Here is a 24,000-nt window from a genome sequence, read left to right on the forward strand (position 1 = left end):
ACGTGATCCTGAAGGTCTTAATTACCTGGATCAAGTGTGCCGCGGACTCAGGCTGTTTGGATGGCAGGGGTGAAAAAAATTAAAAAGGCACCTTCTGTAGGACACAGGGCCTTTCTGTAAATGTATGCCAAGTATACTTTAATGTGTGTGTATGATTTTATTTATTTATTTCTCAGAATATTCTTTGTAAATATGATTTTTTTTTTAATTGGGCTTTTTTTTATTGGGCCTAATCTGAAGCTTCCATTCCATTGAGTAAGAAACGTAAAGCAAGAAAATTGAACAAAAAAATGAAGAGATAAAAATTAAGACATATAGGGAGTTTTTGTCTTTTTTTCTTTGGTTACTTTTTGTAGTGAAAGTTAAAAGGAGCTTTTATTTTGAGGCAAGATCTTTGTATTAGTCCGTAGAGCTGCTTTACTTTTGTCAAGAGCAGTAAATGACAGTGAAAAGACTCAGGTCTGTGAGTGACTTATAAATAGGCTTGTTGGGAGTTGATCTTTCGCTTACGGCCATACCACCCTGAGAACGCCCGATCTCGTCTGATCTCGGAAGCTAAGCAGGGTCGGGCCTGGTTAGTACTTGGATGGGAGACCGCCTGGGAATACCAGGTGCTGTAAGCTTTTCCATCTTTCCTTTATTTTTTACTCCGTTCAGTCCATGATGTCACAATTTTTTACAAGGCTACACTGTGTTTACTCTTCATATAAAACACTTACAGTAAACCATATACAGATTAAATACTCACTTAAAAGTTATTTCATTTTTCTGAAGGAGGATATTGTTTCTTCATGCTAATAAATAAAGAAAAAAAATGCATTATTTTTTATTTTCTTAACGTATAGGTACAGAGCGGCTCACTCCTGTTCCTGGGGCTCTACCACACTAAAGATTTCAGATTTAACACACCTGAGTCTAGAATGTTCACGTGATCCTGAAGGTCTTAATTACCTGGATTAAGTGTGCCGCGGACTCAGGCTGTTTGGATGGCAGGGGTGAAAAAAATTAAAAAGGCACCTTCTGTAGGACACAGGGCCTTTCTGTAAATGTATGCCAAGTATACTTTAATGTGTGTGTATGATTTTATTTATTTATTTCTCAGAATATTCTTTGTAAATATGATTTTTTTTTAATTGGGCTTTTTTTTATTGGGCCTAATCTGAAGCTTCCATTCCATTGAGTAAGAAACGTAGAGCAAGAAAATTGAACAAAAAAAATGAAGAGATAAAAATTAAGACATATAGGGAGTTTTTGTCTTTTTTTCTTTGGTTACTTTTTGTAGTGAAAGTTAAAAGGAGCTTTTATTTTGAGGCAAGATCTTTGTATTAGTCCGTAGAGCTGCTTTACTTTTGTCAAGAGCAGTAAATGACAGTGAAAAGACTCAGAGTGACTTATAAATAGGCTTGTTGGGAGTTGATCTTTCGCTTACGGCCATACCACCCTGAGAACGCCCGATCTCGTCTGATCTCGGAAGCTAAGCAGGGTCGGGCCTGGTTAGTACTTGGATGGGAGACCGCCTGGGAATACCAGGTGCTGTAAGCTTTTCCATCTTTCCTTTATTTTTTACTCCGTTCAGTCCATGATGTCACAATTTTTTACAAGGCTACACTGTGTTTACTCTTCATATAAAACACTTACAGTAAACCATATACAGATTAAATACTCACTTAAAAGTTATTTCATTTTTCTGAAGGAGGATATTGTTTCTTCATGCTAATAAATAAAGAAAAAAAATGCATTATTTTTTATTTTCTTAACGTATAGGTACAGGGCGGCTCACTCCTGTTCCTGGGGCTCTACCACACTAAAGATTTCAGATTTAACACACCTGAGTCTAGAATGTTCACGTGATCCTGAAGGTCTTAATTACCTAGATTAAGTGTGCCGCGGACTCAGGCTGTTTGGATGGCAGGGGTGAAAAAAATTAAAAAGGCACCTTCTGTAGGACACAGGGCCTTTCTGTAAATGTATGCCAAGTATACTTTAATGTGTGTGTATGATTTTATTTATTTATTTCTCAGAATATTCTTTGTAAATATGATTTTTTTTTAATTGGGCTTTTTTTTATTGGGCCTAATCTGAAGCTTCCATTCCATTGAGTAAGAAACGTAGAGCAAGAAAATTGAACAAAAAAAATGAAGAGATAAAAATTAAGACATATAGGGATTTTTTGTCATTTTTTCTTTGGTTATTTTTTGTAGTGAAAGTTAAAAGGAGCTTTTATTTTGAGGCAAGATCTTTGTATTAGTCCGTAGAGCTGCTTTACTTTTGTCAAGAGCAGTAAATGACAGTGAAAAGACTCAGGTCTGTGAGTGACTTATAAATAGGCTTGTTGGGAGTTGATCTTTCGCTTACGGCCATACCACCCTGAGAACGCCCGATCTCGTCTGATCTCGGAAGCTAAGCAGGGTCGGGCCTGGTTAGTACTTGGATGGGAGACCGCCTGGGAATACCAGGTGCTGTAAGCTTTTCCATCTTTCCTTTATTTTTTACTCCGTTCAGTCCATGATGTCACAATTTTTTACAAGGCTACACTGTGTTTACTCTTCATATAAAACACTTACAGTAAACCATATACAGATTAAATACTCACTTAAAAGTTCTTTCATTTTTCTGAAGGAGGATATTGTTTCTTCATGCTAATAAATAAAGAAAAAATGCATTATTTTTTATTTTCTTAACATAGGTACAGGGCGACTGACTCCTGTTCCTGGGGCTCTACCACGCTAAATATTTCAGATTTAACACACCTGAGTCTAGAATGTTCACGTGATCCTGAAGGTCTTAATTACCTGGATCAAGTGTGCCGCGGACTCAGGCTGTTTGGATGGCAGGGGTGAAAAAAATTAAAAAGGCACCTTCTGTAGGACACAGGGCCTTTCTGTAAATGTATGCCAAGTATACTTTAATGTGTGTGTATGATTTTTTTTATTTATTTCTCAGAATATTCTTTGTAAATATGATTTTTTTTTTAATTGGGCTTTTTTTTATTGGGCCTAATCTGAAGCTTCCATTCCATTGAGTAAGAAACGTAAAGCAAGAAAATTGAACAAAAAAAATGAAGAGATAAAAATTAAGACATATAGGGAGTTTTTGTCTTTTTTTCTTTGGTTACTTTTTGTAGTGAAAGTTAAAAGGAGCTTTTATTTTGAGGCAAGATCTTTGTATTAGTCCGTAGAGCTGCTTTACTTTTGTCAAGAGCAGTAAATGACAGTGAAAAGACTCAGGTCTGTGAGTGACTTATAAATAGGCTTGTTGGGAGTTGATCTTTCGCTTAAGGCCATACCACCCTGAGAACGCCCGATCTCGTCTGATCTCGGAAGCTAAGCAGGGTCGGGCCTGGTTAGTACTTGGATGGGAGACCGCCTGGGAATACCAGGTGCTGTAAGCTTTTCCATCTTTCCTTTATTTTTTACTCCGTTCAGTCCATGATGTCACAATTTTTTACAAGGCTACACTGTGTTTACTCTTCATATAAAACACTTACAGTAAACCATATACAGATTAAATACTCACTTAAAAGTTATTTCATTTTTCTGAAGGAGGATATTGTTTCTTCATGCTAATAAATAAAGAAAAAATGCATTATTTTTTATTTTCTTAACATAGGTACAGGGCGACTGACTCCTGTTCCTGGGGCTCTACCACGCTAAAGATTTTAGATTTAACACACCTGAGTCTAGAATATTCACGTGATCCTGAAGGTCTTAATTACCTGGATCAAGTGTGCCGCGGACTCAGGCTGTTTGGATGGCAGGGGTGAAAAAAATTAAAAAGGCACCTTCTGTAGGACACAGGGCCTTTCTGTAAATTTATGCCAAGTATACTTTAATGTGTGTGTATGATTTTATTTATTTATTTCTCAGAATATTCTTTGTAAATATGATTTTTTTTATTGGGCTTTTTTTATTGGGCCTAATCTGAAGCTTCCATTCCATTGAGTAAGAAACGTAGAGCAAGAAAATTGAACAAAAAAAATGAAGAGATAAAAATCAAGACATATAGGGAGTTTTTGTCTTTTTTTCTTTGGTTACTTTTTGTAGTGAAAGTTAAAAGGAGCTTTTATTTTGAGGCAAGATCTTTGTATTAGTCCGTAGAGCTGCTTTACTTTTGTCAAGAGCAGTAAATGACAGTGAAAAGACTCAGGTCTGTGAGTGACTTATAAATAGGCTTGTTGGGAGTTGATCTTTCGCTTACGGCCATACCACCCTGAGAACGCCCGATCTCGTCTGATCTCGGAAGCTAAGCAGGGTCGGGCCTGGTTAGTACTTGGATGGGAGACCGCCTGGGAATACCAGGTGCTGTAAGCTTTTCCATCTTTCCTTTATTTTTTACTCCGTTCAGTCCATGATGTCACAAATTTTTACAAGGCTACACTGTGTTTACTCTTCATATAAAACACTTACAGTAAACCATATACAGATTAAGTACTCACTTAAAAGTTCTTTCATTTTTCTGAAGGAGGATATTGTTTCTTCATGCTAATAAATAAAGAAAAAATGCATTATTTTTTATTTTCTTAACATAGGTACAGGGCGACTGACTTCTGTTCCTGGGGCTCTACCACGCTAAAGATTTCAGATTTAACACACCTGAGTCTAGAATGTTCACGTGATCCTGAAGGTCTTAATTACCTGGATCAAGTGTGCCGCGGACTCAGGCTGTTTGGATGGCAGGGGTGAAAAAAATTAAAAAGGCACGTTCTGTAGGACACAGGGCCTTTCTGTAAATGTATGCCAAGTATACTTTAATGTGTGTGTATGATTTTATTTATTTATTTCTCAGAATATTCTTTGTAAATATGATTTTTTTTAATTGGGCTTTTTTTTATTGGGCCTAATCTGAAGCTTCCATTCCATTGAGTAAGAAACGTAGAGCAAGAAAATTGAACAAAAAAAAAATGAAGAGATAAAAATTAAGACATATAGGGAGTTTTTGTCTTTTTTTCTTTGGTTACTTTTTGTAGTGAAAGTTAAAAGGAGCTTTTATTTTGAGGCAAGATCTTTGTATTAGTCCGTAGAGCTGCTTTACTTTTGTCAAGAGCAGTAAATGACAGTGAAAAGACTCAGGTCTGTGAGTGACTTATAAATAGGCTTGTTGGGAGTTGATCTTTCGCTTACGGCCATACCACCCTGAGAACGCCCGATCTCGTCTGATCTCGGAAGCTAAGCAGGGTCGGGCCTGGTTAGTACTTGGATGGGAGACCGCCTGGGAATACCAGGTGCTGTAAGCTTTTCCATCTTTCCTTTATTTTTTACTCCGTTCAGTCCATGATGTCACAAATTTTTACAAGGCTACACTGTGTTTACTCTTCATATAAAACACTTACAGTAAACCATATACAGATTAAATACTCACTTAAAAGTTCTTTCATTTTTCTGAAGGAGGATATTGTTTCTTCATGCTAATAAATGAAGACAAAATGCATTATTTTTAATTTTCTTAAGATAGGTACAGGGCGACTGACTCCTGTTCCTGGGGCTCTACCACGCTAAAGATTTCAGATTTAACACACCTGAGTCTAGAATGTTCACGTGTATCCTGAAGGTCTTAATTACCTGGATCAAGTGTGCCGCGGACTCAGGCTGTTTGGATGGCAGGGGTGAAAAAAATTAAAAAGGCACCTTGGGCCTTTCTGTAAATGTATGCCAAGTATACTTTAATGTGTGTGTATGATTTTATTTATTTATTTCTCAGAATATTCTTTGTAAATATGATTTTTTTTTTAATTGGGCTTTTTTTTTTACTCGGCCTAATCTGAAGCTTCCATTCCATTGAGTAAGAAACGTAGAGCAAGAAAATTGAAAAAAAAAAATGAAGAGATAAAAATTAAGACATATAGGGAGTTTTTGTCTTTTTTTCTTTGGTTACTTTTTGTAGTGAAAGTTAAAAGGAGCTTTTATTTTGAGGCAAGATCTTTGTATTAGTCCGTAGAGCTGCTTTACTTTTGTCAAGAGCAGTAAATGACAGTGAAAAGACTCAGGTCTGTGAGTGACTTATAAATAGGCTTGTTGGGAGTTGATCTTTCGCTTACGGCCATACCATCCTGAGAACGCCCGATCTCGTCTGATCTCGGAAGCTACGCAGGGTCGGGCCTGGTTAGTACTTGGATGGGAGACCGCCTGGGAATACCAGGTGCTGTAAACTTTTCCATCTTTCCTTTATTTTTTACTCCGTTCAGTCCATGATGTCACAAATTTTTACAAGGCTACACTGTGTTTACTCTTCATATAAAACACTTACAGTAAACCATATACAGATTAAATACTCACTTAAAAGTTCTTTCATTTTTCTGAAGGAGGATATTGTTTCTTCATGCTAATAAATAAAGAAAAAATGCATTATTTTTTATTTTCTTAACATAGGTACAGGGCGACTGACTCCTGTTCCTGGGGCTCTACCACGCTAAAGATTTCAGATTTAACACACCTGAGTCTAGAATGTTCACGTGATCCTGAAGGTCTTAATTACCTGGATCAAGTGTGCCGCGGACTCAGGCTGTTTGGATGGCAGGGGTGAAAAAAATTAAAAAGGCACCTTCTGTAGGACACAGGGCCTTTCTGTAAATGTATGCCAAGTATACTTTAATGTGTGTGTATGATTTTATTTATTTATTTCTCAGAATATTCTTTGTAAATATGATTTTTTTTTTAATTGGGCTTTTTTTTATTGGGCCTAATCTGAAGCTTCCATTCCATTGAGTAAAAAGCAAGAAAATTGAACAAAAAAATGAAGAGATAAAAATTAAGACATATAGGGAGTTTTTGTCTTTTTTTCTTTGGTTACTTTTTGTAGTGAAAGTTAAAAGGAGCTTTTATTTTGAGGCAAGATCTTTGTATTAGTCCGTAGAGCTGCTTTACTTTTGTCAAGAGCAGTAAATGACAGTGAAAAGACTCAGGTCTGTGAGTGACTTATGAATAGGCTTGTTGGGAGTTGATCTTTCGCTTACGGCCATACCACCCTGAGAACGCCCGATCTCGTCTGATCTCGGAAGCTAAGCAGGGTCGGGCCTGGTTAGTACTTGGATGGGAGACCGCCTGGGAATACCAGGTGCTGTAAGCTTTTCCATCTTTCCTTTATTTTTTACTCCGTTCAGTCCATGATGTCACAATTTTTTACAAGGCTACACTGTGTTTACTCTTCATATAAAACACTTACAGTAAACCATATACAGATTAAATACTCACTTAAAAGTTCTTTCATTTTTCTGAAGGAGGATATTGTTTCTTCATGCTAATAAATAAAGAAAAAATGCATTATTTTTTATTTTCTTAACATAGGTACAGGGCGACTGACTCCTGTTCCTGGGGCTCTACCACGCTAAAGATTTCAGATTTAACACACCTGAGTCTAGAATGTTCACGTGATCCTGAAGGTCTTAATTACCTGGATCAAGTGTGCCGCGGACTCAGGCTGTTTGGATGGCAGGGGTGAAAAAATTTAAAAAGGCACCTTCTGTAGGACACAGGGCCTTTCTGTAAATGTATGCCAAGTATACTTTAATGTGTGTGTATGATTTTATTTATTTATTTCTCAGAATATTCTTTGTAAATATGATTTTTTTTTTAATTGGGCTTTTTTTTATTGGGCCTAATCTGAAGCTTCCATTCCATTGAGTAAGAAACGTAAAGCAAGAAAATTGAACAAAAAAATGAAGAGATAAAAATTAAGACATATAGGGAGTTTTTGTCTTTTTTTCTTTGGTTACTTTTTGTAGTGAAAGTTAAAAGGAGCTTTTATTTTGAGGCAAGATCTTTGTATTAGTCCGTAGAGCTGCTTTACTTTTGTCAAGAGCAGTAAATGACAGTGAAAAGACTCAGAGTGACTTATAAATAGGCTTGTTGGGAGTTGATCTTTCGCTTACGGCCATACCACCCTGAGAACGCCCGATCTCGTCTGATCTCGGAAGCTAAGCAGGGTCGGGCCTGGTTAGTACTTGGATGGGAGACCGCCTGGGAATACCAGGTGCTGTAAGCTTTTCCATCTTTCCTTTATTTTTTACTCCGTTCAGTCCATGATGTCACAATTTTTTACAAGGCTACACTGTGTTTACTCTTCATATAAAACACTTACAGTAAACCATATACAGATTAAATACTCACTTAAAAGTTCTTTCATTTTTCTGAAGGAGGATATTGTTTCTTCATGCTAATAAATAAAGAAAAAATGCATTATTTTTTATTTTCTTAACATAGGTACAGGGCGACTGACTCCTGTTCCTGGGGCTCTACCACGCTAAAGATTTCAGATTTAACACACCTGAGTCTAGAATGTTCACGTGATCCTGAAGGTCTTAATTACCTGGATCAAGTGTGCCGCGGACTCAGGCTGTTTGGATGGCAGGGGTGAAAAAATTTAAAAAGGCACCTTCTGTAGGACACAGGGCCTTTCTGTAAATGTATGCCAAGTATACTTTAATGTGTGTGTATGATTTTATTTATTTATTTCTCAGAATATTCTTTGTAAATATGATTTTTTTTTTAATTTGGCTTTTTTTATTGGGCCTAATCTGAAGCTTCCATTCCATTGAGTAAGAAACGTAAAGCAAGAAAATTGAACAAAAAAATGAAGAGATAAAAATTAAGACATATAGGGAGTTTTTGTCTTTTTTTCTTTGGTTACTTTTTGTAGTGAAAGTTAAAAGGAGCTTTTATTTTGAGGCAAGATCTTTGTATTAGTCCGTAGAGCTGCTTTACTTTTGTCAAGAGCAGTAAATGACAGTGAAAAGACTCAGAGTGACTTATAAATAGGCTTGTTGGGAGTTGATCTTTCGCTTACGGCCATACCACCCTGAGAACGCCCGATCTCGTCTGATCTCGGAAGCTAAGCAGGGTCGGGCCTGGTTAGTACTTGGATGGGAGACCGCCTGGGAATACCAGGTGCTGTAAGCTTTTCCATCTTTCCTTTATTTTTTACTCCGTTCAGTCCATGATGTCACAAATTTTTACAAGGCTACACTGTGTTTACTCTTCATATAAAACACTTACAGTAAACCATATACAGATTAAATACTCACTTAAAAGTTCTTTCATTTTTCTGAAGGAGGATATTGTTTCTTCATGCTAATAAATAAAGAAAAAATGCATTATTTTTTATTTTCTTAACATAGGTACAGGGCGACTGACTCCTGTTCCTGGGGCTCTACCACGCTAAAGATTTCAGATTTAACACACCTGAGTCTAGAATGTTCACGTGATCCTGAAGGTCTTAATTACCTGGATCAAGTGTGCCGCGGACTCAGGCTGTTTGGATGGCAGGGGTGAAAAAATTTAAAAAGGCACCTTCTGTAGGACACAGGGCCTTTCTGTAAATGTATGCCAAGTATACTTTAATGTGTGTGTATGATTTTATTTATTTATTTCTCAGAATATTCTTTGTAAATATGATTTTTTTTTTAATTGGGCTTTTTTATTGGGCCTAATCTGAAGCGTCCATTCCATTGAGTAAGAAACGTAGAGCAAGAAAATTGAACAAAAAAAATGAAGAGATAAAAATTAAGACATATAGGGAGTTTTTGTCTTTTTTTCTTTGGTTACTTTTTGTAGTGAAAGTTAAAAGGAGCTTTTATTTTGAGGCAAGATCTTTGTATTAGTCCGTAGAGCTGCTTTACTTTTGTCAAGAGCAGTAAATGACAGTGAAAAGACTCAGAGTGACTTATAAATAGGCTTGTTGGGAGTTGATCTTTCGCTTACGGCCATACCACCCTGAGAACGCCCGATCTCGTCTGATCTCGGAAGCTAAGCAGGGTCGGGCCTGGTTAGTACTTGGATGGGAGACCGCCTGGGAATACCAGGTGCTGTAAGCTTTTCCATCTTTCCTTTATTTTTTACTCCGTTCAGTCCATGATGTCACAATTTTTTACAAGGCTACACTGTGTTTACTCTTCATATAAAACACTTACAGTAAACCATATACAGATTAAATACTCACTTAAAAGTTCTTTCATTTTTCTGAAGGAGGATATTGTTTCTTCATGCTAATAAATAAAGAAAAAAATGCATTCTTTTTTATTTTCTTAACGTATAGGTACAGGGCGGCTCACTCCTGTTCCTGGGGCTCTACCACGCTAAAGATTTCAGATTTAACACACCTGAGTCTAGAATGTTCACGTGATCCTGAAGGTCTTAATTACCTGGATCAAGTGTGCCGCGGACTCAGGCTGTTTGGATGGCAGGGGTGAAAAAAATTAAAAAGGCACCTTCTGTAGGACACAGGGCCTTTCTGTAAATGTATGCCAAGTATACTTTAATGTGTGTGTATGATTTTATTTATTTATTTCTCAGAATATTCTTTGTAAATATGATTTTTTTTTTAATTGGGCTTTTTTTTTTATTGGGCCTAATCTGAAGCTTCCATTCCATTGAGTAAGAAACGTAGAGCAAGTAAATTGAACAAAAAAAAATGAAGAGATAAAAATTAAGACATATAGGGAGTTTTTGTATTTTTTTCTTTGGTTACTTTTTGTAGTGAAAGTTAAAAGGAGCTTTTATTTTGAGGCAAGATCTTTGTATTAGTCCGTAGAGCTGCTTTACTTTTGTCAAGAGCAGTAAATGACAGTGAAAAGACTCAGAGTGACTTATAAATAGGCTTGTTGGGAGTTGATCTTTCGCTTACGGCCATACCACCCTGAGAACGCCCGATCTCGTCTGATCTCGGAAGCTAAGCAGGGTCGGGCCTGGTTAGTACTTGGATGGGAGACCGCCTGGGAATACCAGGTGCTGTAAGCTTTTCCATCTTTCCTTTATTTTTTACTCCGTTCAGTCCATGATGTCACAATTTTTTACAAGGCTACACTGTGTTTACTCTTCATATAAAACACTTACAGTAAACCATATACAGATTAAATACTCACTTAAAAGTTATTTCATTTTTCTGAAGGAGGATATTGTTTCTTCATGCTAATAAATAAAGAAAAAAAATGCATTATTTTTTATTTTCTTAACGTATAGGTACAGGGCGGCTCACTCCTGTTCCTGGGGCTCTACCACGCTAAAGATTTCAGATTTAACACACCTGAGTCTAGAATGTTCACGTGATCCTGAAGGTCTTAATTACCTGGATCAAGTGTGCCGCGGACTCAGGCTGTTTGGATGGCAGGGGTGAAAAAAATTAAAAAGGCACCTTCTGTAGGACACAGGGCCTTTCTGTAAATGTATGCCAAGTATACTTTAATGTGTGTGTATGATTTTATTTATTTATTTCTCAGAATATTCTTTGTAAATATGATTTTTTTTTTAATTGGGCTTTTTTTTTTATTGGGCCTAATCTGAAGCTTCCATTCCATTGAGTAAGAAACGTAGAGCAAGTAAATTGAACAAAAAAAAATGAAGAGATAAAAATTAAGACATATAGGGAGTTTTTGTCTTTTTTTCTTTGGTTACTTTTTGTAGTGAAAGTTAAAAGGAGCTTTTATTTTGAGGCAAGATCTTTGTATTAGTCCGTAGAGCTGCTTTACTTTTGTCAAGAGCAGTAAATGACAGTGAAAAGACTCAGGTCTGTGAGTGACTTATAAATAGGCTTGTTGGGAGTTGATCTTTCGCTTACGGCCATACCACCCTGAGAACGCCCGATCTCGTCTGATCTCGGAAGCTAAGCAGGGTCGGGCCTGGTTAGTACTTGGATGGGAGACCGCCTGGGAATACCAGGTGCTGTAAGCTTTTCCATCTTTCCTTTATTTTTTACTCCGTTCAGTCCATGATGTCACAATTTTTTACAAGGCTACACTGTGTTTACTCTTCATATAAAACACTTACAGTAAACCATATACAGATTAAATACTCACTTAAAAGTTCTTTCATTTTTCTGAAGGAGGATATTGTTTCTTCATGCTAATAAATAAAGAAAAAATGCATTATTTTTTATTTTCTTAACATAGGTACAGGGCGACTGACTCCTGTTCCTGGGGCTCTACCACGCTAAAGATTTCAGATTTAACACACCTGAGTCTAGAATGTTCACGTGATCCTGAAGGTCTTAATTACCTGGATCAAGTGTGCCGCGGACTCAGGCTGTTTGGATGGCAGGGGTGAAAAAATTTAAAAAGGCACCTTCTGTAGGACACAGGGCCTTTCTGTAAATGTATGCCAAGTATACTTTAATGTGTGTGTATGATTTTATTTATTTATTTCTCAGAATATTCTTTGTAAATATGATTTTTTTTTTAATTGGGCTTTTTTTATTGGGCCTAATCTGAAGCTTCCATTCCATTGAGTAAGAAACGTAAAGCAAGAAAATTGAACAAAAAAATGAAGAGATAAAAATTAAGACATATAGGGAGTTTTTGTCTTTTTTTCTTTGGTTACTTTTTGTAGTGAAAGTTAAAAGGAGCTTTTATTTTGAGGCAAGATCTTTGTATTAGTCCGTAGAGCTGCTTTACTTTTGTCAAGAGCAGTAAATGACAGTGAAAAGACTCAGGTCTGTGAGTGACTTATAAATAGGCTTGTTGGGAGTTGATCTTTCGCTTACGGCCATACCACCCTGAGAACGCCCGATCTCGTCTGATCTCGGAAGCTAAGCAGGGTCGGGCCTGGTTAGTACTTGGATGGGAGACCGCCTGGGAATACCAGGTGCTGTAAGCTTTTCCATCTTTCCTTTATTTTTTACTCCGTTCAGTCCATGATGTCACAATTTTTTACAAGGCTACACTGTGTTTACTCTTCATATAAAACACTTACAGTAAACCATATACAGATTAAATACTCACTTAAAAGTTATTTCATTTTTCTGAAGGAGGATATTGTTTCTTCATGCTAATAAATAAAGAAAAAAAATGCATTATTTTTTATTTTCTTAACGTATAGGTACAGGGCGGCTCACTCCTGTTCCTGGGGCTCTACCACACTAAAGATTTCAGATTTAACACACCTGAGTCTAGAATGTTCACGTGATCCTGAAGGTCTTAATTACCTAGATTAAGTGTGCCGCGGACTCAGGCTGTTTGGATGGCAGGGGTGAAAAAAAATTAAAAAGGCACCTTCTGTAGGACACAGGGCCTTTCTGTAAATGTATGCCAAGTATACTTTAATGTGTGTGTATGATTTTATTTATTTATTTCTCAGAATATTCTTTGTAAATATGATTTTTTTTTAATTGGGCTTTTTTTTATTGGGCCTAATCTGAAGCTTCCATTCCATTGAGTAAGAAACGTAGAGCAAGAAAATTGAACAAAAAAAATGAAGAGATAAAAATTAAGACATATAGGGATTTTTTGTCATTTTTTCTTTGGTTATTTTTTGTAGTGAAAGTTAAAAGGAGCTTTTATTTTGAGGCAAGATCTTTGTATTAGTCCGTAGAGCTGCTTTACTTTTGTCAAGAGCAGTAAATGACAGTGAAAAGACTCAGGTCTGTGAGTGACTTATAAATAGGCTTGTTGGGAGTTGATCTTTCGCTTACGGCCATACCACCCTGAGAACGCCCGATCTCGTCTGATCTCGGAAGCTAAGCAGGGTCGGGCCTGGTTAGTACTTGGATGGGAGACCGCCTGGGAATACCAGGTGCTGTAAGCTTTTCCATCTTTCCTTTATTTTTTACTCCGTTCAGTCCATGATGTCACAATTTTTTACAAGGCTACACTGTGTTTACTCTTCATATAAAACACTTACAGTAAACCATATACAGATTAAATACTCACTTAAAAGTTCTTTCATTTTTCTGAAGGAGGATATTGTTTCTTCATGCTAATAAATAAAGAAAAAATGCATTATTTTTTATTTTCTTAACATAGGTACAGGGCGACTGACTCCTGTTCCTGGGGCTCTACCACGCTAAAGATTTCAGATTTAACACACCTGAGTCTAGAATGTTCACGTGATCCTGAAGGTCTTAATTACCTGGATCAAGTGTGCCGCGGACTCAGGCTGTTTGGATGGCAGGGGTGAAAAAATTTAAAAAGGCACCTTCTGTAGGACACAGGGCCTTTCTGTAAATGTATGCCAAGTATACTTTAATGTGTGTGTATGATTTTTTTTATTTATTTCTCAGAATATTCTTTGTAAATATGATTTTTTTTTAATTGGGCTTTTTTATTGGGCCTAATCTGAAGCTTCCATTCCATTGAGTAAGAAACGTAGAGCAAGAAAATTGAACAAAAAAAATGAAGAGATAAAAATTAAGACATATAGGGAGTTTTTGTCTTTTTTTCTTTGGTTACTTTTTGTAGTGAAAGTTAAAAGGAGCTTTTATTTTGAGGCAAGATCTTTGTATTAGTCCGTAGAGCTGCTTTACTTTTGTCAAGAGCAGTAAATGACAGTGAAAAGACTCAGGTCTGTGAGTGACTTATAAATAGGCTTGTTGGGAGTTGATCTTTCGCTTACGGCCATACCACCCTGAGAACGCCCGATCTCGTCTGATCTCGGAAGCTAAGCAGGGTCGGGCCTGGTTAGTACTTGGATGGGAGACCGCCTGGGAATACCAGGTGCTGTAAGCTTTTCCATCTTTCCTTTATTTTTTTACTCCGTTCAGTCCATGATGTCACAATTTTTTACAAGGCTACACTGTGTTTACTCTTCATATAAAACACTTACAGTAAACCATATACAGATTAAATACTCACTTAAAAGTTATTTCATTTTTCTGAAGGAGGATATTGTTTCTTCATGCTAATAAATAAAGAAAAAATGCATTATTTTTTATTTTCTTAACATAGGTACAGGGCGGCTCACTCCTGTTCCTGGGGCTCTACCACGCTAAAGATTTCAGATTTAACACACCTGAGTCTAGAATATTCACGTGATCCTGAAGGTCTTAATTACCTGGATCAAGTGTGCCGCGGACTCAGGCTGTTTGGATGGCAGGGGTGAAAAAAATTAAAAAGGCACCTTCTGTAGGACACAGGGCCTTTCTGTAAATGTATGCCAAGTATACTTTAATGTGTGTGTATGATTTTATTTATTTATTTCTCAGAATATTCTTTGTAAATATGATTTTTTTTAATTGGGCTTTTTTTTATTGGGCCTAATCTGAAGCTTCCATTCTATTGAGTAAGAAACGTAGAGCAAGAAAATTGAAAAAAAAAATGAAGAGATAAAAATTAAGACATATAGGGAGTTTTTGTCTTTTTTTCTTTGGTTACTTTTTGTAGTGAAAGTTAAAAGGAGCTTTTATTTTGAGGCAAGATCTTTGTATTAGTCCGTAGAGCTGCTTTACTTTTGTCAAGAGCAGTAAATGACAGTGAAAAGACTCAGGTCTGTGAGTGACTTATAAATAGGCTTGTTGGGAGTTGATCTTTCGCTTACGGCCATACCACCCTGAGAACGCCCGATCTCGTCTGATCTCGGAAGCTAAGCAGGGTCGGGCCTGGTTAGTACTTGGATGGGAGACCGCCTGGGAATACCAGGTGCTGTAAGCTTTTCCATCTTTCCTTTATTTTTTACTCCGTTCAGTCCATGATGTCACAATTTTTTACAAGGCTACACTGTGTTTACTCTTCATATAAAACACTTACAGTAAACCATATACAGATTAAATACTCACTTAAAAGTTCTTTCATTTTTCTGAAGGAGGATATTGTTTCTTCATGCTAATAAATAAAGAAAAAATGCATTATTTTTTATTTTCTTAACATAGGTACAGGGCGACTGACTCCTGTTCCTGGGGCTCTACCACGCTAAAGATTTTAGATTTAACACACCTGAGTCTAGAATGTTCACGTGATCCTGAAGGTCTTAATTACCTGGATCAAGTGTGCCGCGGACTCAGGCTGTTTGGATGGCAGGGGTGAAAAAAATTAAAAAGGCACCTTCTGTAGGACACAGGGCCTTTCTGTAAATGTATGCCAAGTATACTTTAATGTGTGTGTATGATTTTATTTATTTATTTCTCAGAATATTCTTTGTAAATATGATTTTTTTTATTGGGCTTTTTTTATTGGGCCTAATCTGAAGCTTCCATTCCATTGAGTAAGAAACGTAGAGCAAGAAAATTGAACAAAAAAAATGAAGAGATAAAAATTAAGACATATAGGGAGTTTTTGTCTTTTTTTCTTTGGTTACTTTTTGTAGTGAAAGTTAAAAGGAGCTTTTATTTTGAGGCAAGATCTTTGTATTAGTCCGTAGAGCTGCTTTACTTTTGTCAAGAGCAGTAAATGACAGTGAAAAGACTCAGGTCTGTGAGTGACTTATAAATAGGCTTGTTGGGAGTTGATCTTTCGCTTACGGCCATACCACATCGCCCGATCTCGTCTGATCTCGGAAGCTAAGCAGGGTCGGGCCTGGTTAGTACTTGGATGGGAGACCGCCTGGGAATACCAGGTGCTGTAAGCTTTTCCATCTTTCCTTTATTTTTTACTCCGTTCAGTCCATGATGTCACAAATTTTTACAAGGCTACACTGTGTTTACTCTTCATATAAAACACTTACAGTAAACCATATACAGATTAAATACTCACTTAAAAGTTCTTTCATTTTTCTGAAGGAGGATATTGTTTCTTCATGCTAATAAATAAAGAAAAAATGCATTATTTTTAATTTTCTTAACATAGGTACAGGGCGACTGACTTCTGTTCCTGGGGCTCTACCACGCTAAAGATTTCAGATTTAACACACCTGAGTCTAGAATGTTCACGTGATCCTGAAGGTCTTAATTACCTGGATCAAGTGTGCCGCGGACTCAGGCTGTTTGGATGGCAGGGGTGAAAAAAATTAAAAAGGCACCTTCTGTAGGACACAGGGCCTTTCTGTAAATGTATGCCAAGTATACTTTAATGTGTGTGTATGATTTTATTTATTTATTTCTCAGAATATTCTTTGTAAATATGATTTTTTTTTTAATTGGGCTTTTTTTTATTGGGCCTAATCTGAAGCTTCCATTCCATTGAGTAAGAAACGTAAAGCAAGAAAATTGAACAAAAAAATGAAGAGATAAAAATTAAGACATATAGGGAGTTTTTGTCTTTTTTTCTTTGGTTACTTTTTGTAGTGAAAGTTAAAAGGAGCTTTTATTTTGAGGCAAGATCTTTGTATTAGTCCGTAGAGCTGCTTTACTTTTGTCAAGAGCAGTAAATGACAGTGAAAAGACTCAGGTCTGTGAGTGACTTATGAATAGGCTTGTTGGGAGTTGATCTTTCGCTTACGGCCATACCACCCTGAGAACGCCCGATCTCGTCTGATCTCGGAAGCTAAGCAGGGTCGGGCCTGGTTAGTACTTGGATGGGAGACCGCCTGGGAATACCAGGTGCTGTAAGCTTTTCCATCTTTCCTTTATTTTTTACTCCGTTCAGTCCATGATGTCACAATTTTTTACAAGGCTACACTGTGTTTACTCTTCATATAAAACACTTACAGTAAACCATATACAGATTAAATACTCACTTAAAAGTTCTTTCATTTTTCTGAAGGAGGATATTGTTTCTTCATGCTAATAAATAAAGAAAAAAATGCATTCTTTTTTATTTTCTTAACGTATAGGTACAGGGCGGCTCACTCCTGTTCCTGGGGCTCTACCACGCTAAAGATTTCAGATTTAACACACCTGAGTCTAGAATGTTCACGTGATCCTGAAGGTCTTAATTACCTGGATCAAGTGTGCCGCGGACTCAGGCTGTTTGGATGGCAGGGGTGAAAAAAATTAAAAAGGCACCTTCTGTAGGACACAGGGCCTTTCTGTAAATGTATGCCAAGTATACTTTAATGTGTGTGTATGATTTTATTTATTTATTTCTCAGAATATTCTTTGTAAATATGATTTTTTTTTTAATTGGGCTTTTTTTTTTATTGGGCCTAATCTGAAGCTTCCATTCCATTGAGTAAGAAACGTAGAGCAAGTAAATTGAACAAAAAAAAATGAAGAGATAAAAATTAAGACATATAGGGAGTTTTTGTATTTTTTTCTTTGGTTACTTTTTGTAGTGAAAGTTAAAAGGAGCTTTTATTTTGAGGCAAGATCTTTGTATTAGTCCGTAGAGCTGCTTTACTTTTGTCAAGAGCAGTAAATGACAGTGAAAAGACTCAGAGTGACTTATAAATAGGCTTGTTGGGAGTTGATCTTTCGGTTACGGCCATACCACCCTGAGAACGCCCGATCTCGTCTGATCTCGGAAGCTAAGCAGGGTCGGGCCTGGTTAGTACTTGGATGGGAGACCGCCTGGGAATACCAGGTGCTGTAAGCTTTTCCATCTTTCCTTTATTTTTTACTCCGTTCAGTCCATGATGTCACAATTTTTTACAAGGCTACACTGTGTTTACTCTTCATATAAAACACTTACAGTAAACCATATACAGATTAAATACTCACTTAAAAGTTCTTTCATTTTTCTGAAGGAGGATATTGTTTCTTCATGCTAATAAATAAAGAAAAAATGCATTATTTTTTATTTTCTTAACATAGGTACAGGGCGACTGACTCCTGTTCCTGGGGCTCTACCACGCTAAAGATTTCAGATTTAACACACCTGAGTCTAGAATGTTCACGTGATCCTGAAGGTCTTAATTACCTGGATCAAGTGTGCCGCGGACTCAGGCTGTTTGGATGGCAGGGGTGAAAAAATTTAAAAAGGCACCTTCTGTAGGACACAGGGCCTTTCTGTAAATGTATGCCAAGTATACTTTAATGTGTGTGTATGATTTTTTTTATTTATTTCTCAGAATATTCTTTGTAAATATGATTTTTTTTTAATTGGGCTTTTTTATTGGGCCTAATCTGAAGCTTCCATTCCATTGAGTAAGAAACGTAGAGCAAGAAAATTCAACAAAAAAAATGAAGAGATAAAAATTAAGACATATAGGGAGTTTTTGTCTTTTTTTCTTTGGTTACTTTTTGTAGTGAAAGTTAAAAGGTGCTTTTATTTTGAGGCAAGATCTTTGTATTAGTCCGTAGAGCTGCTTTACTTTTGTCAAGAGCAGTAAATGACAGTGAAAAGACTCAGGTCTGTGAGTGACTTATAAATAGGCTTGTTGGGAGTTGATCTTTCGCTTACGGCCATACCACCCTGAGAACGCCCGATCTCGTCTGATCTCGGAAGCTAAGCAGGGTCGGGCCTGGTTAGTACTTGGATGGGAGACCGCCTGGGAATACCAGGTGCTGTAAGCTTTTCCATCTTTCCTTTATTTTTTACTCCGTTCAGTCCATGATGTCACAATTTTTTACAAGGCTACACTGTGTTTACTCTTCATATAAAACACTTACAGTAAACCATATACAGATTAAATACTCACTTAAAAGTTATTTCATTTTTCTGAAGGAGGATATTGTTTCTTCATGCTAATAAATAAAGAAAAAATGCATTATTTTTTATTTTCTTAACATAGGTACAGGGCGACTGACTCCTGTTCCTGGGGCTCTACCACGCTAAAGATTTCAGATTTAACACACCTGAGTCTAGAATGTTCACGTGATCCTGAAGGTCTTAATTACCTGGATCAAGTGTGCCGCGGACTCAGGCTGTTTGGATGGCAGGGGTGAAAAAAATTAAAAAGGCACCTTCTGTAGGACACAGGGCCTTTCTGTAAATGTATGCCAAGTATACTTTAATGTGTGTGTATGATTTTATTTATTTATTTCTCAGAATATTCTTTGTAAATATGATTTTTTTTTTAATTGGGCTTTTTTTTATTGGGCCTAATCTGAAGCTTCCATTCCATTGAGTAAGAAACGTAAAGCAAGAAAATTGAACAAAAAAATGAAGAGATAAAAATTAAGACATATAGGGAGTTTTTGTCTTTTTTTCTTTGGTTACTTTTTGTAGTGAAAGTTAAAAGGAGCTTTTATTTTGAGGCAAGATCTTTGTATTAGTCCGTAGAGCTGCTTTACTTTTGTCAAGAGCAGTAAATGACAGTGAAAAGACTCAGGTCTGTGAGTGACTTATGAATAGGCTTGTTGGGAGTTGATCTTTCGCTTACGGCCATACCACCCTGAGAACGCCCGATCTCGTCTGATCTCGGAAGCTAAGCAGGGTCGGGCCTGGTTAGTACTTGGATGGGAGACCGCCTGGGAATACCAGGTGCTGTAAGCTTTTCCATCTTTCCTTTATTTTTTACTCCGTTCAGTCCATGATGTCACAATTTTTTACAAGGCTACACTGTGTTTACTCTTCATATAAAACACTTACAGTAAACCATATACAGATTAAATACTCACTTAAAAGTTCTTTCATTTTTCTGAAGGAGGATATTGTTTCTTCATGCTAATAAATAAAGAAAAAATGCATTATTTTTTATTTTCTTAACATAGGTACAGGGCGACTGACTCCTGTTCCTGGGGCTCTACCACGCTAAAGATTTCAGATTTAACACACCTGAGTCTAGAATGTTCACGTGATCCTGAAGGTCTTAATTACCTGGATCAAGTGTGCCGCGGACTCAGGCTGTTTGGATGGCAGGGGTGAAAAAATTTAAAAAGGCACCTTCTGTAGGACACAGGGCCTTTCTGTAAATGTATGCCAAGTATACTTTAATGTGTGTGTATGATTTTATTTATTTATTTCTCAGAATATTCTTTGTAAATATGATTTTTTTTTAATTGGGCTTTTTTTATTGGGCCTAATCTAAAGCTTCCATTCCATTGAGTAAGAAACGTAGAGCAAGAAAATTGAACAAAAAAAAATGAAGAGATAAAAATTAAGACATATAGGGAGTTTTTGTCTTTTTTTCTTTGGTTACTTTTTGTAGTGAAAGTTAAAAGGAGCTTTTATTTTGAGGCAAGATCTTTGTATTAGTCCGTAGAGCTGCTTTACTTTTGTCAAGAGCAGTAAATGACAGTGAAAAGACTCAGGTCTGTGAGTGACTTATAAATAGGCTTGTTGGGAGTTGATCTTTCGCTTACGGCCATAGCACCCTGAGAACGCCCGATCTCGTCTGATCTCGGAAGCTAAGCAGGGTCGGGCCTGGTTAGTACTTGGATGGGAGACCGCCTGGGAATACCAGGTGCTGTAAGCTTTTCCATCTTTCCTTTATTTTTTACTCCGTTCAGTCCATGATGTCACAATTTTTTACAAGGCTACACTGTGTTTACTCTTCATATAAAACACTTACAGTAAACCATATACAGATTAAATACTCACTTAAAAGTTCTTTCATTTTTCTGAAGGAGGATATTGTTTCTTCATGCTAATAAATAAAGAAAAAATGCATTATTTTTTATTTTCTTAACATAGGTACAGGGCGACTGACTCCTGTTCCTGGGGCTCTACCACGCTAAAGATTTCAGATTTAACACACCTGAGTCTAGAATGTTCACGTGATCCTGAAGGTCCTAATTACCTGGATCAAGTGTGCCGCGGACTCAGGCTGTTTGGATGGCAGGGGTGAAAAAAATTAAAAAGGCACCTTCTGTAGGACACAGGGCCTTTCTGTAAATGTATGCCAAGTATACTTTAATGTGTGTGTATGATTTTATTTATTTATTTCTCAGAATATTCTTTGTAAATATGATTTTTTTTTAAATTGGGCTTTTTTTTTATTGGGCCTAATCTGAAGCTTCCATTCCATTGATTAAGAAACGTAGAGCAAGAAAATTGAACAAAAAAATGAAGAGATAAAAATTAAGACATATAGGGAGTTTTTGTCTTTTTTTCTTTGGTTACTTTTTGTAGTGAAAGTTAAAAGGAGCTTTTATTTTGAGGCAAGATCTTTGTATTAGTCCGTAGCTGCTTTACTTTTGTCAAGAGCAGTAAATGACAGTGAAAAGACTCAGAGTGACTTATAAATAGGCTTGTTGGGAGTTAATCTTTCGCTTACGGCCATACCACCCTGAGAACGCCCGATCTCGTCTGATCTCGGAAGCTAAGCAGGGTCGGGCCTGGTTAGTACTTGGATGGGAGACCGCCTGGGAATACCAGGTGCTGTAAGCTTTTCCATCTTTCCTTTATTTTTTACTCCGTTCAGTCCATGATGTCACAATTTTTTACAAGGCTACACTGTGTTTACTCTTCATATAAAACACTTACAGTAAACCATATACAGATTAAATACTCACTTAAAAGTTCTTTCATTTTTCTGAAGGAGGATATTGTTTCTTCATGCTAATAAATAAAGAAAAAATGCATTATTTTTTATTTTCTTAACATAGGTACAGGGCGACTGACTCCTGTTCCTGGGGCTCTACCACGCTAAAGATCTCAGATTTAACACACCTGAGTCTAGAATGTTCACGTGATCCTGAAGGTCTTAATTACCTGGATCAAGTGTGCCGCGGACTCAGGCTGTTTGGATGGCAGGGGTGAAAAAATTTAAAAAGGCACCTTCTGTAGGACACAGGGCCTTTCTGTAAATGTATGCCAAGTATACTTTAATGTGTGTGTATGATTTTATTTATTTATTTCTCAGAATATTCTTTGTAAATATGATTTTTTTTTAAATTGGGCTTTTTTTTTATTGGGCCTAATCTGAAGCTTCCATTCCATTGATTAAGAAACGTAGAGCAAGAAAATTGAACAAAAAAATGAAGAGATAAAAATTAAGACATATAGGGAGTTTTTGTCTTTTTTTCTTTGGTTACTTTTTGTAGTGAAAGTTAAAAGGAGCTTTTATTTTGAGGCAAGATCTTTGTATTAGTCCGTAGCTGCTTTACTTTTGTCAAGAGCAGTAAATGACAGTGAAAAGACTCAGGTCTGTGAGTGACTTATAAATAGGCTTGTTGGGAGTTGATCTTTCGCTTACGGCCATACCACCCTGAGAACGCCCGATCTCGTCTGATCTCGGAAGCTAAGCAGGGTCGGGCCTGGTTAGTACTTGGATGGGAGACCGCCTGGGAATACCAGGTGCTGTAAGCTTTTCCATCTTTCCTTTATTTTTTACTCCGTTCAGTCCATGATGTCACAATTTTTTACAAGGCTACACTGTGTTTACTCTTCATATAAAACACTTACAGTAAACCATATACAGATTAAATACTCACTTAAAAGTTCTTTCATTTTTCTGAAGGAGGATATTGTTTCTTCATGCTAATAAATAAAGAAAAAAATGCATTATTTTTTATTTTCTTAACGTATAGGTACAGGGCGGCTCACTCCTATTCCTGGGGCTCTACCACGCTAAAGATTTCAGATTTAACACACCTGAGTCTAGAATGTTCACGTGATCCTGAAGGTCTTAATTACCTGGATCAAGTGTGCCGCGGACTCAGGCTGTTTGGATGGCAGGGGTGAAAAAAATTAAAAAGGCACCTTCTGTAGGACACAGGGCCTTTCTGTAAATGTATGCCAAGTATACTTTAATGTGTGTGTATGATTTTATTTATTTATTTCTCAGAATATTCTTTGTAAATATGATTTTTTTTTTAATTGGGCTTTTTTTTTATTGGGCCTAATCTGAAGCTTCCATTCCATTGAGTAAGAAACGTAGAGCAAGTAAATTGAACAAAAAAAATGAAGAGATAAAAATTAAGACATATAGGGAGTTTTTGTATTTTTTTCTTTGGTTACTTTTTGTAGTGAAAGTTAAAAGGAGCTTTTATTTTGAGGCAAGATCTTTGTATTAGTCCGTAGAGCTGCTTTACTTTTGTCAAGAGCAGTAAATGACAGTGAAAAGACTCAGAGTGACTTATAAATAGGCTTGTTGGGAGTTAATCTTTCGCTTACGGCCATACCACCCTGAGAACGCCCGATCTCGTCTGATCTCGGAAGCTAAGCAGGGTCGGGCCTGGTTAGTACTTGGATGGGAGACCGCCTGGGAATACCAGGTGCTGTAAGCTTTTCCATCTTTCCTTTATTTTTTACTCCGTTCAGTCCATGATGTCACAATTTTTTACAAGGCTACACTGTGTTTACTCTTCATATAAAACACTTACAGTAAACCATATACAGATTAAATACTCACTTAAAAGTTCTTTCATTTTTCTGAAGGAGGATATTGTTTCTTCATGCTAATAAATAAAGAAAAAATGCATTATTTTTTATTTTCTTAACATAGGTACAGGGCGACTGACTCCTGTTCCTGGGGCTCTACCACGCTAAAGATTTCAGATTTAACACACCTGAGTCTAGAATGTTCACGTGATCCTGAAGGTCTTAATTACCTGGATCAAGTGTGCCGCGGACTCAGGCTGTTTGGATGGCAGGGGTGAAAAAAT

General features: G+C 36.8%; 25 non-coding genes and 1 pseudogene across 25 annotated transcripts; all 26 read left to right on the forward strand.

The window, feature by feature from the left end:
* Nucleotides 1-504: 504 nt before the first annotated feature.
* LOC125783989 (5S ribosomal RNA) lies at nucleotides 505-623 on the forward strand. The gene has a single exon (XR_007426709.1). It is a non-coding gene; the product is annotated as a 5S ribosomal RNA (ribosomal RNA).
* An 800-nt stretch (nucleotides 624-1,423) lies between these two features.
* LOC125783990 (5S ribosomal RNA) lies at nucleotides 1,424-1,542 on the forward strand. Its single transcript, XR_007426710.1, has one exon. It is a non-coding gene; the product is annotated as a 5S ribosomal RNA (ribosomal RNA).
* Nucleotides 1,543-2,349: 807 nt separating this feature from the next.
* On the forward strand, nucleotides 2,350-2,468 carry LOC125783991 (5S ribosomal RNA). Its single transcript, XR_007426711.1, has one exon. It is a non-coding gene; the product is annotated as a 5S ribosomal RNA (ribosomal RNA).
* An 804-nt stretch (nucleotides 2,469-3,272) lies between these two features.
* LOC125783222 (5S ribosomal RNA) lies at nucleotides 3,273-3,391 on the forward strand. Its single transcript, XR_007425956.1, has one exon. It is a non-coding gene; the product is annotated as a 5S ribosomal RNA (ribosomal RNA).
* Nucleotides 3,392-4,191: 800 nt separating this feature from the next.
* LOC125783992 (5S ribosomal RNA) lies at nucleotides 4,192-4,310 on the forward strand. The gene has a single exon (XR_007426712.1). It is a non-coding gene; the product is annotated as a 5S ribosomal RNA (ribosomal RNA).
* An 804-nt stretch (nucleotides 4,311-5,114) lies between these two features.
* Nucleotides 5,115-5,233, forward strand: LOC125783993 (5S ribosomal RNA). Its single transcript, XR_007426713.1, has one exon. It is a non-coding gene; the product is annotated as a 5S ribosomal RNA (ribosomal RNA).
* A 795-nt stretch (nucleotides 5,234-6,028) lies between these two features.
* LOC125783260 (5S ribosomal RNA) lies at nucleotides 6,029-6,147 on the forward strand. The gene has a single exon (XR_007425994.1). It is a non-coding gene; the product is annotated as a 5S ribosomal RNA (ribosomal RNA).
* A 796-nt stretch (nucleotides 6,148-6,943) lies between these two features.
* LOC125783994 (5S ribosomal RNA) lies at nucleotides 6,944-7,062 on the forward strand. The gene has a single exon (XR_007426714.1). It is a non-coding gene; the product is annotated as a 5S ribosomal RNA (ribosomal RNA).
* Nucleotides 7,063-7,858: 796 nt separating this feature from the next.
* LOC125783995 (5S ribosomal RNA) lies at nucleotides 7,859-7,977 on the forward strand. Its single transcript, XR_007426715.1, has one exon. It is a non-coding gene; the product is annotated as a 5S ribosomal RNA (ribosomal RNA).
* A 795-nt stretch (nucleotides 7,978-8,772) lies between these two features.
* LOC125783996 (5S ribosomal RNA) lies at nucleotides 8,773-8,891 on the forward strand. The gene has a single exon (XR_007426716.1). It is a non-coding gene; the product is annotated as a 5S ribosomal RNA (ribosomal RNA).
* Nucleotides 8,892-9,686: 795 nt separating this feature from the next.
* On the forward strand, nucleotides 9,687-9,805 carry LOC125783997 (5S ribosomal RNA). The gene has a single exon (XR_007426717.1). It is a non-coding gene; the product is annotated as a 5S ribosomal RNA (ribosomal RNA).
* An 803-nt stretch (nucleotides 9,806-10,608) lies between these two features.
* LOC125783998 (5S ribosomal RNA) lies at nucleotides 10,609-10,727 on the forward strand. Its single transcript, XR_007426718.1, has one exon. It is a non-coding gene; the product is annotated as a 5S ribosomal RNA (ribosomal RNA).
* An 811-nt stretch (nucleotides 10,728-11,538) lies between these two features.
* LOC125784000 (5S ribosomal RNA) lies at nucleotides 11,539-11,657 on the forward strand. The gene has a single exon (XR_007426720.1). It is a non-coding gene; the product is annotated as a 5S ribosomal RNA (ribosomal RNA).
* An 802-nt stretch (nucleotides 11,658-12,459) lies between these two features.
* On the forward strand, nucleotides 12,460-12,578 carry LOC125784001 (5S ribosomal RNA). The gene has a single exon (XR_007426721.1). It is a non-coding gene; the product is annotated as a 5S ribosomal RNA (ribosomal RNA).
* An 808-nt stretch (nucleotides 12,579-13,386) lies between these two features.
* Nucleotides 13,387-13,505, forward strand: LOC125784002 (5S ribosomal RNA). The gene has a single exon (XR_007426722.1). It is a non-coding gene; the product is annotated as a 5S ribosomal RNA (ribosomal RNA).
* Nucleotides 13,506-14,306: 801 nt separating this feature from the next.
* LOC125784003 (5S ribosomal RNA) lies at nucleotides 14,307-14,425 on the forward strand. Its single transcript, XR_007426723.1, has one exon. It is a non-coding gene; the product is annotated as a 5S ribosomal RNA (ribosomal RNA).
* Nucleotides 14,426-15,227: 802 nt separating this feature from the next.
* LOC125784004 (5S ribosomal RNA) lies at nucleotides 15,228-15,346 on the forward strand. Its single transcript, XR_007426724.1, has one exon. It is a non-coding gene; the product is annotated as a 5S ribosomal RNA (ribosomal RNA).
* An 800-nt stretch (nucleotides 15,347-16,146) lies between these two features.
* LOC125783288 (5S ribosomal RNA) lies at nucleotides 16,147-16,259 on the forward strand (annotated as a pseudogene).
* An 803-nt stretch (nucleotides 16,260-17,062) lies between these two features.
* Nucleotides 17,063-17,181, forward strand: LOC125784005 (5S ribosomal RNA). Its single transcript, XR_007426725.1, has one exon. It is a non-coding gene; the product is annotated as a 5S ribosomal RNA (ribosomal RNA).
* An 803-nt stretch (nucleotides 17,182-17,984) lies between these two features.
* LOC125783096 (5S ribosomal RNA) lies at nucleotides 17,985-18,103 on the forward strand. Its single transcript, XR_007425830.1, has one exon. It is a non-coding gene; the product is annotated as a 5S ribosomal RNA (ribosomal RNA).
* An 801-nt stretch (nucleotides 18,104-18,904) lies between these two features.
* LOC125784006 (5S ribosomal RNA) lies at nucleotides 18,905-19,023 on the forward strand. Its single transcript, XR_007426726.1, has one exon. It is a non-coding gene; the product is annotated as a 5S ribosomal RNA (ribosomal RNA).
* An 803-nt stretch (nucleotides 19,024-19,826) lies between these two features.
* On the forward strand, nucleotides 19,827-19,945 carry LOC125784007 (5S ribosomal RNA). Its single transcript, XR_007426727.1, has one exon. It is a non-coding gene; the product is annotated as a 5S ribosomal RNA (ribosomal RNA).
* An 803-nt stretch (nucleotides 19,946-20,748) lies between these two features.
* On the forward strand, nucleotides 20,749-20,867 carry LOC125783206 (5S ribosomal RNA). Its single transcript, XR_007425940.1, has one exon. It is a non-coding gene; the product is annotated as a 5S ribosomal RNA (ribosomal RNA).
* Nucleotides 20,868-21,662: 795 nt separating this feature from the next.
* On the forward strand, nucleotides 21,663-21,781 carry LOC125784008 (5S ribosomal RNA). Its single transcript, XR_007426728.1, has one exon. It is a non-coding gene; the product is annotated as a 5S ribosomal RNA (ribosomal RNA).
* Nucleotides 21,782-22,583: 802 nt separating this feature from the next.
* LOC125784009 (5S ribosomal RNA) lies at nucleotides 22,584-22,702 on the forward strand. The gene has a single exon (XR_007426729.1). It is a non-coding gene; the product is annotated as a 5S ribosomal RNA (ribosomal RNA).
* An 801-nt stretch (nucleotides 22,703-23,503) lies between these two features.
* Nucleotides 23,504-23,622, forward strand: LOC125784011 (5S ribosomal RNA). The gene has a single exon (XR_007426731.1). It is a non-coding gene; the product is annotated as a 5S ribosomal RNA (ribosomal RNA).
* Nucleotides 23,623-24,000: the final 378 nt, after the last annotated feature.

This window comes from Astyanax mexicanus, chromosome 18, assembly GCF_023375975.1.
Source record: "Astyanax mexicanus isolate ESR-SI-001 chromosome 18, AstMex3_surface, whole genome shotgun sequence".
NCBI classification, from domain to species: domain Eukaryota; kingdom Metazoa; phylum Chordata; class Actinopteri; order Characiformes; family Acestrorhamphidae; genus Astyanax; species Astyanax mexicanus.